This window comes from Bombus impatiens, unplaced genomic scaffold (assembly GCF_000188095.3).
Source record: "Bombus impatiens unplaced genomic scaffold, BIMP_2.2 scf_0637, whole genome shotgun sequence".
Lineage (NCBI taxonomy): Eukaryota > Metazoa > Arthropoda > Insecta > Hymenoptera > Apidae > Bombus > Bombus impatiens.
This window is the reverse complement of record NT_177056.1, coordinates 1,001,795-1,015,939: the sequence shown is the minus strand read 5'-3', so window position 1 is coordinate 1,015,939 and position 14,145 is coordinate 1,001,795. Positions and strand designations below refer to the sequence as shown.

At 40.4% G+C, this 14,145-nt stretch overlaps 1 protein-coding gene across 5 annotated transcripts in view; it reads right to left on the bottom strand.

Moving 5' to 3' along the window:
* Positions 1-14,145, bottom strand: part of LOC100746746 — a 317,300-nt gene that overhangs the window by 190,487 nt on the left and 112,668 nt on the right. The gene's annotated exons all lie outside the window — the stretch shown is intronic.

Genomic DNA, 14,145 nt, shown 5'->3' with positions numbered 1-14,145 from the left:
ATTTTTCATAAATAAAAACGAATCTGTCGCAAGAGTATATTTTAGCGATAAATATTTATCAACCGTTAAGTATCGTGGTGTCTTTCCTGAATCGCTTTATAGTCTTGCCACGATCGTACCAGTATCGTAACAGGACATACGTAACGACGATAGCCAGACAGTCTCAGGAATTTCGCAACGTAGGAAAATAATTTGACTAGTAAGCGAAAATCCAGCTCGTATCTCGCGTTTCGAACTCTGGTAAGTAGCTCCGACATCGGACCAGCACGTTTCGTCGTGTATGGCCGCTGTAGCGATATGTATCTACGTTTAAGTACTTTCAATTTCCGCTAAGGTACGCTAGGAATAAATATGCTTATCGACGTTCTTCGACGATCCTCGTATTTTGTTACAATGCACGATACTGTGCCACGATATTTGGAAATTGTGTCGCGACAGGGGGCACAAAAATAATGGACCAATAAATTTCAGGTTAAGAAGGATCATTCCTAAAAAGAACCACGAATGTCTGCCGCTATAAATGATTTTACAACTTAAATTCGAAATTCGGCCACGCTCCTTGAAGCTTTGTATCAAATTTATTCCGATACAGGTTTCCAACGATACAATTAAATAGAAAGCTAATTACAACGATCACTGGAATTCTCAATTCCAACGGAGAACAAAATCGTTGCAGTTCGATTTATCCTTAATTTCCTCATACAAACACGTGTTGCCAAAAATTGGAAAATGTCCACATACTTTGAAACTGTACCGTACTCTCTGGGTGTCGCGCGTCGTTCTATCAATAATCACTTGCTGGAAATACCAAGATTTATTGAACTTGGCGTATATATTGTTTGCGATGGTAGTATCATGTACAGCTGTTCGAGCAAGTATCAGGCGAAGATCGCGTGCAAACAGAAGATCGCAAAATCCTAGCTCGAGGATACGACGTTCTCGAGAAGACGGAAAGGTCTTGTGGACATTCGCACACAAGAGCCAGCAATCGACACATGTTCGCGAGAAACGGTTGCACCGGCCGAGAGAACCATACACCTAGTCGATCCTTCGATCTGTAATATCTGCAGCCTGGTCTGCAAACAAACTTGCCTCTGTTTCTTCGCGCCAAACTCTTTCTTTCGGTTACCGTGTACCGTACACTTGTATGACAGAGCGTGCTTTAAATTTGATAAAATATCGACGAGAGAAGCTAAGGTAGGGAAGAGTTGCTTCGTTCAAGAGCGTAGGCTGGGAAGTTGAAGTCGAAGTTAGGTCGAATACTAAGTAGATTTTTGGAGAAGAATTGTTCGACTAGATTGGTCAAACAATTCTAAATTCTAAATTATGTATGAAAATGATAATTAGAAATCCATATTACACCATCGACCCAGGGCTGGCGAGCACAATCAGCTAACAAACAATTGAATTACCAATTACCTATTTAGCATCCACAATGGTGAAACAATCATCCGAATTTACGGGACTAGGAATACAAATTATATTTAACGAACAAATTTCGAGATAAATGAATATCATACGCGATAGAATAATTTTATACAGTTTCAGGACGAGTTGCAAAATAATATAAATTGACAATTTAATCCTTAGCAAATTATTTCCCATTTTCTTTGTCGTTCGAAGCTACTAACGGTTTGAAAATAATGACGATTTTCAAAACCATCTCACGTTCTTCGATAATATTAGAATTCGAATCGATTTCGCTCGCAGAAACACTACTAAATTTTCTATTATTTATTGCACTAGTAAATTTTCTATTATTTATTGCTAAAGCTTTACGTCATATTCGAACGAATTTGAAATATTTCACTGATAATTACGATTATCAACGAATGACAATAAATCGTGACACTACATCCACCGAAATTTTTCTCTCCTGCGTAGCATATCCATTCCCTGCCAAATTAATTCGTCGTATTAGACGCTCGCATAAACGCGTTGTAGCCCACTGAAAGCATAACGATGTAACGGGAAGCCATTTAATCTTTCGCGGTCAAATATGTTTCCCCTCGTTCCGCGTTCGTTGATCTACATTGATTTGAAATATTAAAACGTTTGTCGTCGGCGCGAAAGCGATGCTGTGGTCATCGTGAAATGTGACAACGCGCTATCCACGATCATTTAACGTTTCGTGATTCGATATATACGTATATATGTACATATATATATATACACTGGCCTTTCTTTTCACGTTTTCGTTTTACGATTCGAATTAATTGGAAATGTTGAAATAACGTTAGCTCTCGGTCCGGGGATTTTTAATGAACAACGTTTAATCGCGATTAAATGGGCATTGAAATTTGCTTATTCATAAAATTGCGAATATACGAAATTGGATGTCTAGGTTACCATTTTACAAATTGAGTCTACCTTCAAATTTAAATTATTTTTAAAGCGTATAGATCTGTTGTAAATTGTACAAAATTTCCAACTTACGTACGAAAAATTAAAGTTAAATTCGGAAGCCTGAATTTGGCGAACGCTGCGAGATTAAATACGACACGTGTTAAAATTCGGCTTGGTCCTGGCCTACGATAGACTGTTCTCCTGTCCAGTTTAAGTCTGGGTTAAACACTGTTAATCCTAGATTAGCGCAAGCTTAAGATGCGTTATGTCCAGATTAGATTTGCACTATGTTCGAATTAATCTATTCTCCATTTAGTATAGACGTGAAATTAGATCATGTTGTGTTTAGATTATCGATGTGGCATATATGTGAATTAAATATAAATTAATTCTCGACGTATGATTCAATTTAAACAAATTTTGCGTATAAGTACCATTTCAGTTTTCACACATAATATATAGAATAACTATATTATTTAATTGTCCATTTATTATTTACATCCCTATATTTTATCCCAAAGAACACAATAAACAAGCTCGGCACCGTGAAAGCAATTTCTACGAATTTTTGCTACATTCGGTATATTTTTCATCATCGCTGTCCTACAAAATAGCGGACAAAAACGATCATCTTAAAGAAACTAGACACGCGGAGGGTGCACTTTCAGCAATTTTGTTTACGACAAAGAGATCGAACGAGTGTCTCGTGCGTGGGAATTACTGTTTGCCTATAGTTTATTCGAACACCGGCAAATAAAAGTATACGTAATGGACGTTCGTAAAAGATTCATAGGGGGCGAGCGATTGGTCCCAAGGAACCCGTTGAGACAGAGAAACCGCCCTCGTAGGAGGCGATCTTTTAAACGTAGAATGAAAGTGTGTGTAAAGCAAACCTGCCAACCGATCGACCTCATAAAAATCGATAGGTCTTGCTAAAAATCACACGTTGTTATGTATGGCGTATAGTGAATCGCACGACCCAACTTACGAACAATATAATTTCTTCGATATTCTTTCTAAATTGTAGTAAAGCTGAAAGTACTTTTCAATTTCATAGTTTTACGGCACGAATTCTTCGAAATATTTGATGCGCGCTTCTAAAGTATCATACTTACTCGATTTCTTGTCACGGAAGAAGAAAGTTTTATAAAATTGCGAATAAACGGTAGTCGGTACTTGTAATAAATGAGACAGATTAAGTTGAATATTCCAGTTAAAGACCGACATTTTTCTTTTTTTCTTCTCCAATGTCGCGTTATTAGAAAAAGACTGCCTCTGCTGCTAATCAGAATTTTAAATTTTACAAAGGATTAAAGGGATTATATACGGCAATTGAGATATGCAACCAAGAACAATATTTGTCTGAGTTCAGCAATTCGCTATTTGTTGGAAATATGTGTAAGAAATAATCCTCTCGCGATATCGAGAAACACAATGTGTCGACGATCAAAACGGTACGAGCATTCTAAAGGACTGTAGTATTATTACTTTATTGCAGTGCCGGTTAGCTTTATCATTTTGCCGTTCCATTGTCACCAAACAATTCATCCGTAACGGTAATTAGTTCTTAGTTCCTCTGTTTGAATGGAAAACTGTAATCAATCGCGCTTTTGTTTCTTGCCAGCAAAGGAAAATCCGGTTATAAGGGGTTAACAATACGAACGCTGAAAATATTCCACATTTCGAAGGCTATTTCCGCTATGAAAGCGGGAATAAAAACACGAATAAACAGAAAATCTTCGTGTATTTTCGAATCGTAACGAGCGCAGAAGAAGCTTCTCTTTCTAAAAAAGAAAGATTTCTACTTCGATTTACAGAAACGTAGCATTTTCAATAAACGTAATAATAAACTACTCGACGCTAAATATACCGAACACGTCGTACGTTTTTCATAAACTGCACGTTTCAAATAAATCACGCGATGCCAAATAAACCAGAAACGACCATTAACCTGATATCTTATTTCACTTTCCCCGATAACTCAAAAGACTCGCTCAATGTGTTACCCTCATCAGCTCCTAAATCCAGTAACGTCATTCTGCTTGCGAAAAAAAGCAGAAAAAAAGGAACTTCCAAACGTCAAATCGTAAATCTCCAACGATCTCCACCCCCTTAGCACTAATCTTGCCGAAAGTGTGAGCAGAACAAAGCATCGGGATCGCACATCGTTCCAGACCCGAGAAACCTAAATTCGTGGCTGAATCGAAAGAACCCGAAAGATCTCCGATTCAATTTCACCAATCACCAGTGACACACTGTCGCCTGTCTTGTCCACCATCCGGAGAACCTTAGACCCGAGTCCCCACGAGGTTAACCTTGAGCGATGACCATCGAGCTTCGGACTATTCCTTGTTAGGCCAGAGATAGCTAACTCGCGGCAGTTGTAACGTTTGCTTGGCGTGGACAAAAAGATCGAGCCTGCAGGCATTTGGCAAACGAGGCCTGTGCGAGTCGCCACGCTGGCCACCGTGGCACACGATCCTTCCTGCAGTGAAATTGATGGCCAGGATAGAAGTTTAGTGGCCGTCTATATATCTCGAGCGAAGGAGCCAGGAAAAAGACTGAAATAGGGGCGCCAGAAGAGGTCGCGCCCTATAAGTCTCCAGGATTGTAATGTTGGTAACAGAGCTGTGGAAGATGTATGTAGAAGAGAGAAGGAAGAAGGGACACGCGAAGGTTCGATGAATCTCAAAGTATAGAAATTAATGATTTTGTTTCTTCGATAACCCACTTCGATTCCCACTGTGGTATCGTAAATATAAAAATTAGTTTATTAATAATAAATGGATTAAACAGAAAACAATGGTTATTTAACACGAACTAATCGTAACAACGTATTATAATTAATTAGCAAGTCTCGTCAATACAGATTCAACTCTCTTTTAACAACGCTAACAACGCTATCTCGACAACGCGATCCGCACTCTCTGGCTTCTCAACTCATACTGCCGTTAATTCGTTTATGTCTCTTAGCAACCCTTTGTCTTTTGTCTTATATATTTTGTTTAAGCTCCATCATACACACGCTCAGCAACCGCTTGTTTACAATTCGCACGACACCTCCTAGGCCCCTCGTCCACGATACTACACAGCGATATCCCTGAACGTAATTTCACCGTAGACCACCATCCAATCGCTATATTCACGTAGAAACAGCAGTTTTACAGAGATTGCGGTTATCAAGAAGATGCTACCGCAATGTCCAGGAATATTTCAGTCCTTAGAAATTTCGACTCTGATAAAATATTCCTTTCTATTAATAGAATATAAAGGAATCAGTGAAACGAAGATCGTCGAAATCGTAATATCCTCGAACATAAACGTGGTTAAAATATCACGCTCTTCGACAATTGCATAGCAATGTCATCGTCAACAACCTATCAAGAACACCATGAATTGTAAACAGTTTAAAAAATTTTACTCTTCAATTTGCAACCTTTGAGAACTCTAATCCTAAGTAAAAACATGGAAGCATTCTTTTCTACCCATAACATGGAAAAGAATTATTGAAAATCACCGAGACCACAATATCCCTGAACATAATATCACCATACAGCATCAGACATGTTCGTCCTTTCTGCAGCGATCCGCAACCACCATAACCGATAGCTACGCGGTCCGAGGCTATTGAATAACATTCGCAAGGCATCGTGGAACGCACTGGGAATTACCCATGTGTATTCACCGGATGGCTGGTACTCCGTGTTCACGTCTGTCCACACTGGTTCTCGAGACGTCGGCCGCTTTCAAGGGCGATTTCATGCGACGGCGATTTAAGATCTCCCTCTAGTGGACGATCTCGCGTTCCTCCTTTTGCTCACGAACGCGAACACCCATAGAGATTCGGGATTACCGCGAACAGGAGAGCGGTCTGAGTTTTTCTCGATGACCGAGCATCGACCACGACTTTCCTCCCCATTTCGTCCTCCCTTTTACCTCTTCTCACGCGTACACTACCTTTCAAAAGTATCTGGATACTCACTCGCGTTTAAGAAAATGTAATTTTCTTGTTAATGATTATTTGCTCGTTTAACGATTACACGAACATGAAATACGATACTGTACAGTCTGTCAAACAGTTTTGTTCGATTCGAAGGGAAAGCAAAATTAAAGATAGAAAAGATTTATGGTTGTCTTACGACTCTGTCGATTATTTTCGAACCACCGTCATGTTTTCCATGGTTTATACAATTGTCAATTTTTTATAGTTGGAGTATACGTATGATGGGAAAGTAATACTTGCGTCTGTGACTTTGAGGTTAGAATTCAAAGATGTTTTCTTCCTTACATACTAATAATTAATGAACAAAGTCTCAGCTGCAATTTTTATTTTTCGTTTTCGTTCTATTTTGCTTCGTAGAAACGTCTCGCTGTGAAATATCCTTCATATCGTCAGCTGTGAGGTTAGAAATAGAAACGACAACGAAACGAACTGCAACACCCGCCGCAATTACCGTACCTAACCTCGAATAAATCAAATCCAAGCCTTCCCAAGTTCACGAATAAATCCTAACCTAATTTTCACACAGCGTACACCAAGAACAAAACTAACAGACCAGCTTTCACATACTCCGTAGATTCACTGCTCTCATAAATTCCATTCAACGAACGAGGAAGAGAGAAAAAAAAAGGAAAAGCAAAGCAAAGACCCTCTAGTCAGCAATCTGGTATTCAAATATATCATAAATTTCAGCTATTTACAAAGAGGAAACAGTATCCACTGCACGATAGATTAACAGTTCCCATTTCACGTGTATTTATAGTGGCTCACAAAGTATTTAACTTAAAGAAACGTAAAACTTATAGAAACATTTAACGAATCTATCGTGTCTGATAGAAAACCACTGAAAATTTCCTTTGCAATTTACGCCGCTCTTTTCACAAATATATGTACAGCGATACCCCGTTTGTTTTCTGAACGATTGGATATTGATTATCCATTCAATTGCGGAATCTACCAAATTCATATAAAAATGAAGTTAATCGCTTTAATTTCTGAAAAGCTTGATTTGATCGACGATATAAATTATTTAAATGAGATATATACTTTGACGATTATCTATTAGAATTGCAAAAGCTTGAAAATTGGATGGAAAAAGGTTTCCAGGAGATAAATAACGATCCGATAGCGACGCTTAATCACGCAACTCGTTTCCCGTTTTTTATCCTTCATAATTTCATTTTCGGCGAATAAAAAAAGCATTGGCCACGATTTTACGGATACTTCAACCACAAAACTTCATAATTATGCCCATTGCCGGAGTATTCGTAGGATGGTCGAGCGGACACGTTAAACGAATCGAAATTATTTTATTTTAAACAAATATTTCGGCTCATTAAGCGTCGCGATATATTTTACATAATGTCATTATACGTCAGACCACGGCAAAACGTTCTCGTGGCGAGTTTATTTCCGTGCAAACAAGTCATCGCTAATTCTCCCGGCGACCATACAGCCCGATTTCCCATAAGAATTACACGTGAAATATATTAATGCGCGTCGCGACACGCGTTACCCAGTTAATGAATACGTATCGTCCACATTTTCCAGATAGACTGATGAATCCGCTAAGTACGTGAAAACAGGACTATTGATAGCTGTCCTTGGTTGAAAAATTTCCCTCGTTTCTACGCGTTCGAGGTTATGGCGATATAGCGACTCGTAAATGTGTCGCAACATTTATTAAGGAAATGCAAGAAATTTGTTAATGTTTGCATTTGCAGAAACTTTTTGAAATTCCGTTAGCGATTTAACGAATAAACAGGGAATTTTTCATGCGTTAAAAAGGAATTTTCGATTTATGAATTTTGAAGTTATACAAAATTGAAAGGTACGAAAATGAATGGAACGAACATAACACGGAGAGATGGATAAAATTTCGCACCACAGAAAAATGAGTAATTAAGAAGAATACGATGTGTATTTTACGGGAGCATCAAAAAGCGCCGTTTAAAAAAATCATGTCGCACGAAATGCACACAGTGGTGATTAAATAACTCAATGTCGTCGGTGGCCAAATAAATGGAATTTGATTAAATTTTCCACAGAGTACCGATAGGATCTTCCGTATCGAATTTTCATATTTTCTTTAATTGAAAGCCGCGTTGGTGTGCCATTTAAAATTCATATCGGTCTGCTCGAAATACCGCGTTTTATAATCTCTCCAATGGCAATCTAATTATTATAGAAGCGTCAAAAGTCACGAAAAAACGAACAGCGATATCAACAATCCAAAATAAAACGACATTTGCATAAAACGATCGATCGATTAGATGCAAACGGTAAAAGTAGCAAACATTTCCGACTAGGTAGATCTCTCGCTTTAATAGACTTTTCACCGTTATTATACAGACATATGGCGATGTTTGTGTATTATACTATTCGCTATTACCTAGCAATAATACTTGAAACGTGACGTTGGATATCACTTTTCGAGTATAAAATGCGAATAGGAAGCGAAATATTTATCCGGTGCGAAATGTTTACACGTGACCGTGGCTCGCATAACGAGATCGTTCGGAACCGATGCAATCGAAACGGTTGACTGCTTTAAAACCAGCGATCCTCTAGAGTCCTGACTAGACAGCCCCTTTCGTTAGACGATGCATTAGGTGTGCCTGTCCTCGCGGCCCTACCAGATATTCCTGCGCTTCCGATCTCCGTGGCTTCCGTGCGATCGTAAATCCTTCCACCGCGGCCGAAAGACGCCGTGTACGTCGACACGTAGACCCCGTTGCTCGAGGTACGACCCTCCAGCGTCCGGTTTATCTTGGAAATGTCCGCAGGCTGCCGGAAAGACTCGTAACCCCGGCATTGCGTTACGTCGAAGAAGATAAAAGGTTCTTGACGGTAAGTCGCGCGGAACGTGCCGCTGTAAAGAGGTTAGCTTTTATGGACGGCGAATGGTCGGTCTTTAACTCGTTTCGAAACGCTAGAGTACGAGGGCAGAGTAGTCTGATGGAGTAAGGGATGAAGACGTAGAGTATGGAGTGGAAGAATTTCGATTTATTTTCGACTTGGTTCTAGAGTGATGTTTATTCGAATTTTACGTTGGTGTCTAGTTGAAGACATTTTTAGGTTATGGTGGTACGAGTTTGCTTTATTTTTCACTTGGTTTTAGTTGTAGTAGTTCACGCAGCGGTACGTGGAATCGAATTATTGGCAATCTCATTTATTCTTCTATTCAAAATTCCATTCCCCTTTGGATCGTGAAAATTCGACCGGGCCAATCTGGTTTTTGTTCCGGCTATAGGAAGAATATAAATTGGAAATCTTTCTCGCGTAGTCTATAGTTTTTACAACTTATGCACCGAATCTAACGTTTGCCACATATAACGTACAGTTAGTTATACGCTAATGGTCAGAAGTTTGAAATCGCCGTGTCCTTGGCAAAGTTCAACAATTTAAAAGATCATCTCGCAATCCTGTTTCCTCGGAAAGATTATAAAATACAATATAATGCGAGGAAAATTGTCATTCATATTTCTAGAATTAATCTCGAACTGTTCGAAGGGTTTCCAAATTATAATCCTAAATTTTCCCTAAAGGACCAAACGTTGAACGTAACGATAGAAACGAAACGAAGAATTTTTTCGCTCAATTTGTCGTAAATTGCTTCGTGAATATCAATTTCTGGTATTTTTCATGCTTATACGAGATTTCAGGGGATATTCGAGAGAGATTGATGTGTTGTAAATCCACAACGTGACCCAATTGCACGCTTTGGGTCAGTTTTGCATAGTGGAAGCTATAGGTCACTCGATAAGCAAACACTGACGAAACTTGCACGTTACGGGACATTTTAGGTACCGTGCCATCGATCATGTAGCCGTCTTCCCCAAGGGACATTGTAGATTATAGATAATCCACGTATATTATAGTTAGATGGCCCACCTGAAACTTTGGAAAATATTTCTATCGTTGGAAACTAGGCCTAACTTGGACCAAACTTAGATCTCTCTTCCTACGTACAACACCAAACTTCAATAACACCCGTGAGTAACATCTAACTTTTATTACAAACAGAAATTACTGTCCATCCGAAAAATGTTCCATCGCTTAACAAACCTCTAAGAAATTTAAAGAAGAACCATACTCCATCCCTCAGAAGCCTCGCTAAATCACCAATTCCATCCATTAACCCCGGAGCAGCCTCGAGCACCTAACCCAATCTTCCAGAAATATTGCAAAACAATATTCAACCATCTTCCGACATCTCTTAATCATCGATTCACCTAGTTCAGCCTAGCTAAACAACCGTTTGGAGCGCTTCACCGCCACCGAAGACATGGAATATCGGGTGGGCGACGTCGCCTCGCGTTGACTCGGCGAAAAAACGTCGCTGGAGGAGTCGTATGAAAATTCAATAGCGCCGATTCGAGTGGAGACACCCTGTTCAAGCTCGAGGAAGTTGGAGGTGTCGAAGCGTGAGTACCGGCAGCTTGTCGACTCGTAGAGCAGCCGGTTGGATGAAGATCGATCGGGAAAACGAGGGGCAGGAGGGGGGCCACGTCGTCGGTTTGGATGCCTCGACGAGAAGAAGCAGAAAGGGGTTGGCAAAGGGTGTGAGGATGTTAGAGGTGGCAGAGCACCGCGTCTTAATAGCGCTAGTGGCGTCCTGGCGTAGAAAAGGGGGATGACGTTCCAGGGGACTGGGGTAGAATCCAGCCAGCCCCGGTCACGCCAATATTACTTACCACCCCGGGAGAACGATAACTTAATTGATGCACGAACGACGTTAGCACTCGTTGCCGTCACGCGGAGCGACTGTGAATTTTCACGGGAATATTTATTTGTCGAAGCTGTCTGGTTCGCTAATTTCCTGACGAAGGTCTTGCTTTTTCCGGGGCTTGGACTTTACGGAGTTGACCCTGTTTCGTTTTCGTGCAAAGGTATAGTCGAGGATCTTCGTTTTGTCTTATTTTATTGATGTTGCTCCTTGGTTAGAGGATTTCGTCATGAAGATTTTAGCGTCTTTCGGGAGTTGGATGTCTTTCAGCAGTTGGTTTCATGTTATACTAAGGAATAGTCGAGGATCTTGGTTTCGTTTTATTTTATTCACGTTTCTCCTTGGTTGAAGGATCTTGATGTCTTTCGGTGGGGCTGGATGTCTTCGAATTTACTTTATTTCATTCTGTTCGAACAATTGGTCTGAGAATTTTATCGTAAAGCTTCTGTTATTTCTGCGGCCTCGAATCTTTACAAGCTAGTCGTATCCTTAAAATAGCCTTTTTCTACGATATGCGAAGAATTTCGTGGACGACTAATCCCCTTTTTCTCTCGATCAAAATCCGCAAAATGAACCGTTAACTCAGCGGCCAATCCCTTAAACCGAAATAATGCATTACAGGTCAAAATGTATCGATCACCATTTTTAATCTCTCTTATATATAGCATGGATACCACAGAGAGCCTACATGCATGTTAATGAACGTTAAATGTATATTAATCGCGACAGCCGTGTAATATTCGGCTATGAGACGACTGAAAGCTATTATCGATCACGTTATCGGTGCAGTTTTAAAGGATTTTCTCGTCGGCCGAACGGTCGCAACGGATGCAAGATTAGCATTATTGACCGAAACACGTTGGCAACGTTGGCCTGGCTTCATGATTTCGAATTTCCACTCCGCAGAAGACGCATCGTCGCCGGGAGAGTTCGCGCGTTCACTGGAACACGAATAATGCTGTCTCGACAGGCAACGATAAATTGCCTCGAGTGTCGAACCCGGAATATTCATCTTTTCCACCTAGTCGAGTATTTTTCCTCGGCAGGTCACACGGTTTAACCTCTCCCTCTGTTTCCGTATTTTACTGCTCAATGGAATCCTCTAACCCGTTCTAGACACCGGGTCTTATTTTAATACGACCCATAAAACTCTGGTCTGTCGATTATTCTTCCTTTATTTTTCTTTTTTCTTCTTTTTTTTTGCTATTTTTACGAGACATTCATTTCGCTTTTCCGCGCATATTTGTGAGATATTGTCTTGTCCAGAGGTTCTACGGTATCGATGATGTGTGTGTAGATCGAGAAGGACGTCATTACTTTTAATTAATTATCGCAAAATTATTTTGCACGATCGAAGATTTACATGTACGTATCTATTTAGCAAGAAAATTAAACGAGAAAAGTAGAATTAACAAATTTCTATTCTTTCCTTTTTTTACCGACATACATTAAAATCAACTCTACTAACATCTATATAGAAACTTCAGTGACGTAGCATTAAAGCAAGAGGTTTCACCTAATCGAAATCGTTGCTGACGGGTGTCCCTGAATCCAGCTCCATCTGCGCGTAATTTCGTCAACAACCGATGCCATGTCGCAGGGACGGTGTATTAACGTCAAATGACGTTTCCGTCCCCAAACGTTCGAAATTATGCACGCGTATACGCCTGACATCCTAAACCAACCGATTTTTTCTAATTTCTTCGGCAATTTGCCGCAGTAAAATCACATTTATGATTGCCGATGTTGGATACGGAAATAGTAGCGATAAAGTCATTTCATTGCTCTTCGTATCCATCGAACGGAGCCCAGCATTTACATCGACATTTAACGACTTGCGAGAACTTTTTGCGGAAGTGACGAAAGAATTCACAAAATTTCCCAGTTACTCGCGCAACTTTTAATCTCCGTGAAAATATTCCAACTGTATCACAAACGGCTATCCGTTAGTCTAATTTTGTAAAATAAATTCGCGAGTATGGAGGAACTTTTCACGTGAAAATCCAGATTGTCAGAATGGAGCGTCGAATTTATGAGAGGGTGGAAAGGGTTAACACGAGCCAGAGCTCAGCTATGCCGTTCAATTATCATGCCTGGCGCATCATGAAACATGCGAGGCATCGTGCTTGCGGCACCAAACAGATTGCCGCTGTTCCACTACGCTATAATTAATTTAACAATCGTCATAGTCATCGAAAAAAATGTTTCTAGCTGTCTCATTCTCTCAACGATATCCCCGTTATGACAAAATCTCAGTTAATAATCCGAACTAACAGACAGACAACGGTGTCTCGATAAAAGAACCTTCCCACGGTAGAGCAACAAGTATCGATTATTATCTGTTTTTAGTCATGAGATAATCTTTCGGTAAAAAATCGATCGTATGGTTCGTCAAGCGCGAACCTCGAAGATCCTAGAAATCTAACCTCACGCGTTTGTAATCCTCCGCGAAGTGAGAGAGGAAGGGTCATCCGTGGGCCTAAAAACTGCTCAAGATGTCAAAAAGTCGCGCGCATTGTACTCGGTGAAATAAAATAGAAATCGTCAACCGCGAGCGGAACAAAATTGCGAAAAGCTTAAAAGTCAGGCGTGTTATTTTCCATAGAGTAAAAAAGAAAGCGTCGACCATGAGCCGGGAAAATTCTGAAAATCTCGGAAACTCGCGCGCATTGTACTCTGTGAAATGAAAAAGAAAGCGTGAACCGTGAGCCGAAAAAATTCCGCAAACCTGAAAGTCACGCGTGTTATTTTCCACGGAATAAAAAAAGAAGCGTGGACCACGAGCCTTAAAAATTCCGAGAACCTAAAAGCGACGCGTGTGTTCTCTATGAAGTAAGAGAGGAAGCGCAAACCGCGGGGCAACTCGAACTCGAAAGCGAATGGAAAGGGAGAAAGTTGAATGCAGTTGCACTGATACCCTGTCCGTGGCTGAGCGTCGCGGGCGTGGGTGGATGGGCGAGTTGTTGGGAAGAGTGGCGAGGCAGTTTCCAGGCGACAGGGACGTGCGGAGGGGAAGGGTCAGGGGTTGATGAACAGTTTGCTCGGCGACGCACGTTGTGGCTGTCGGCTG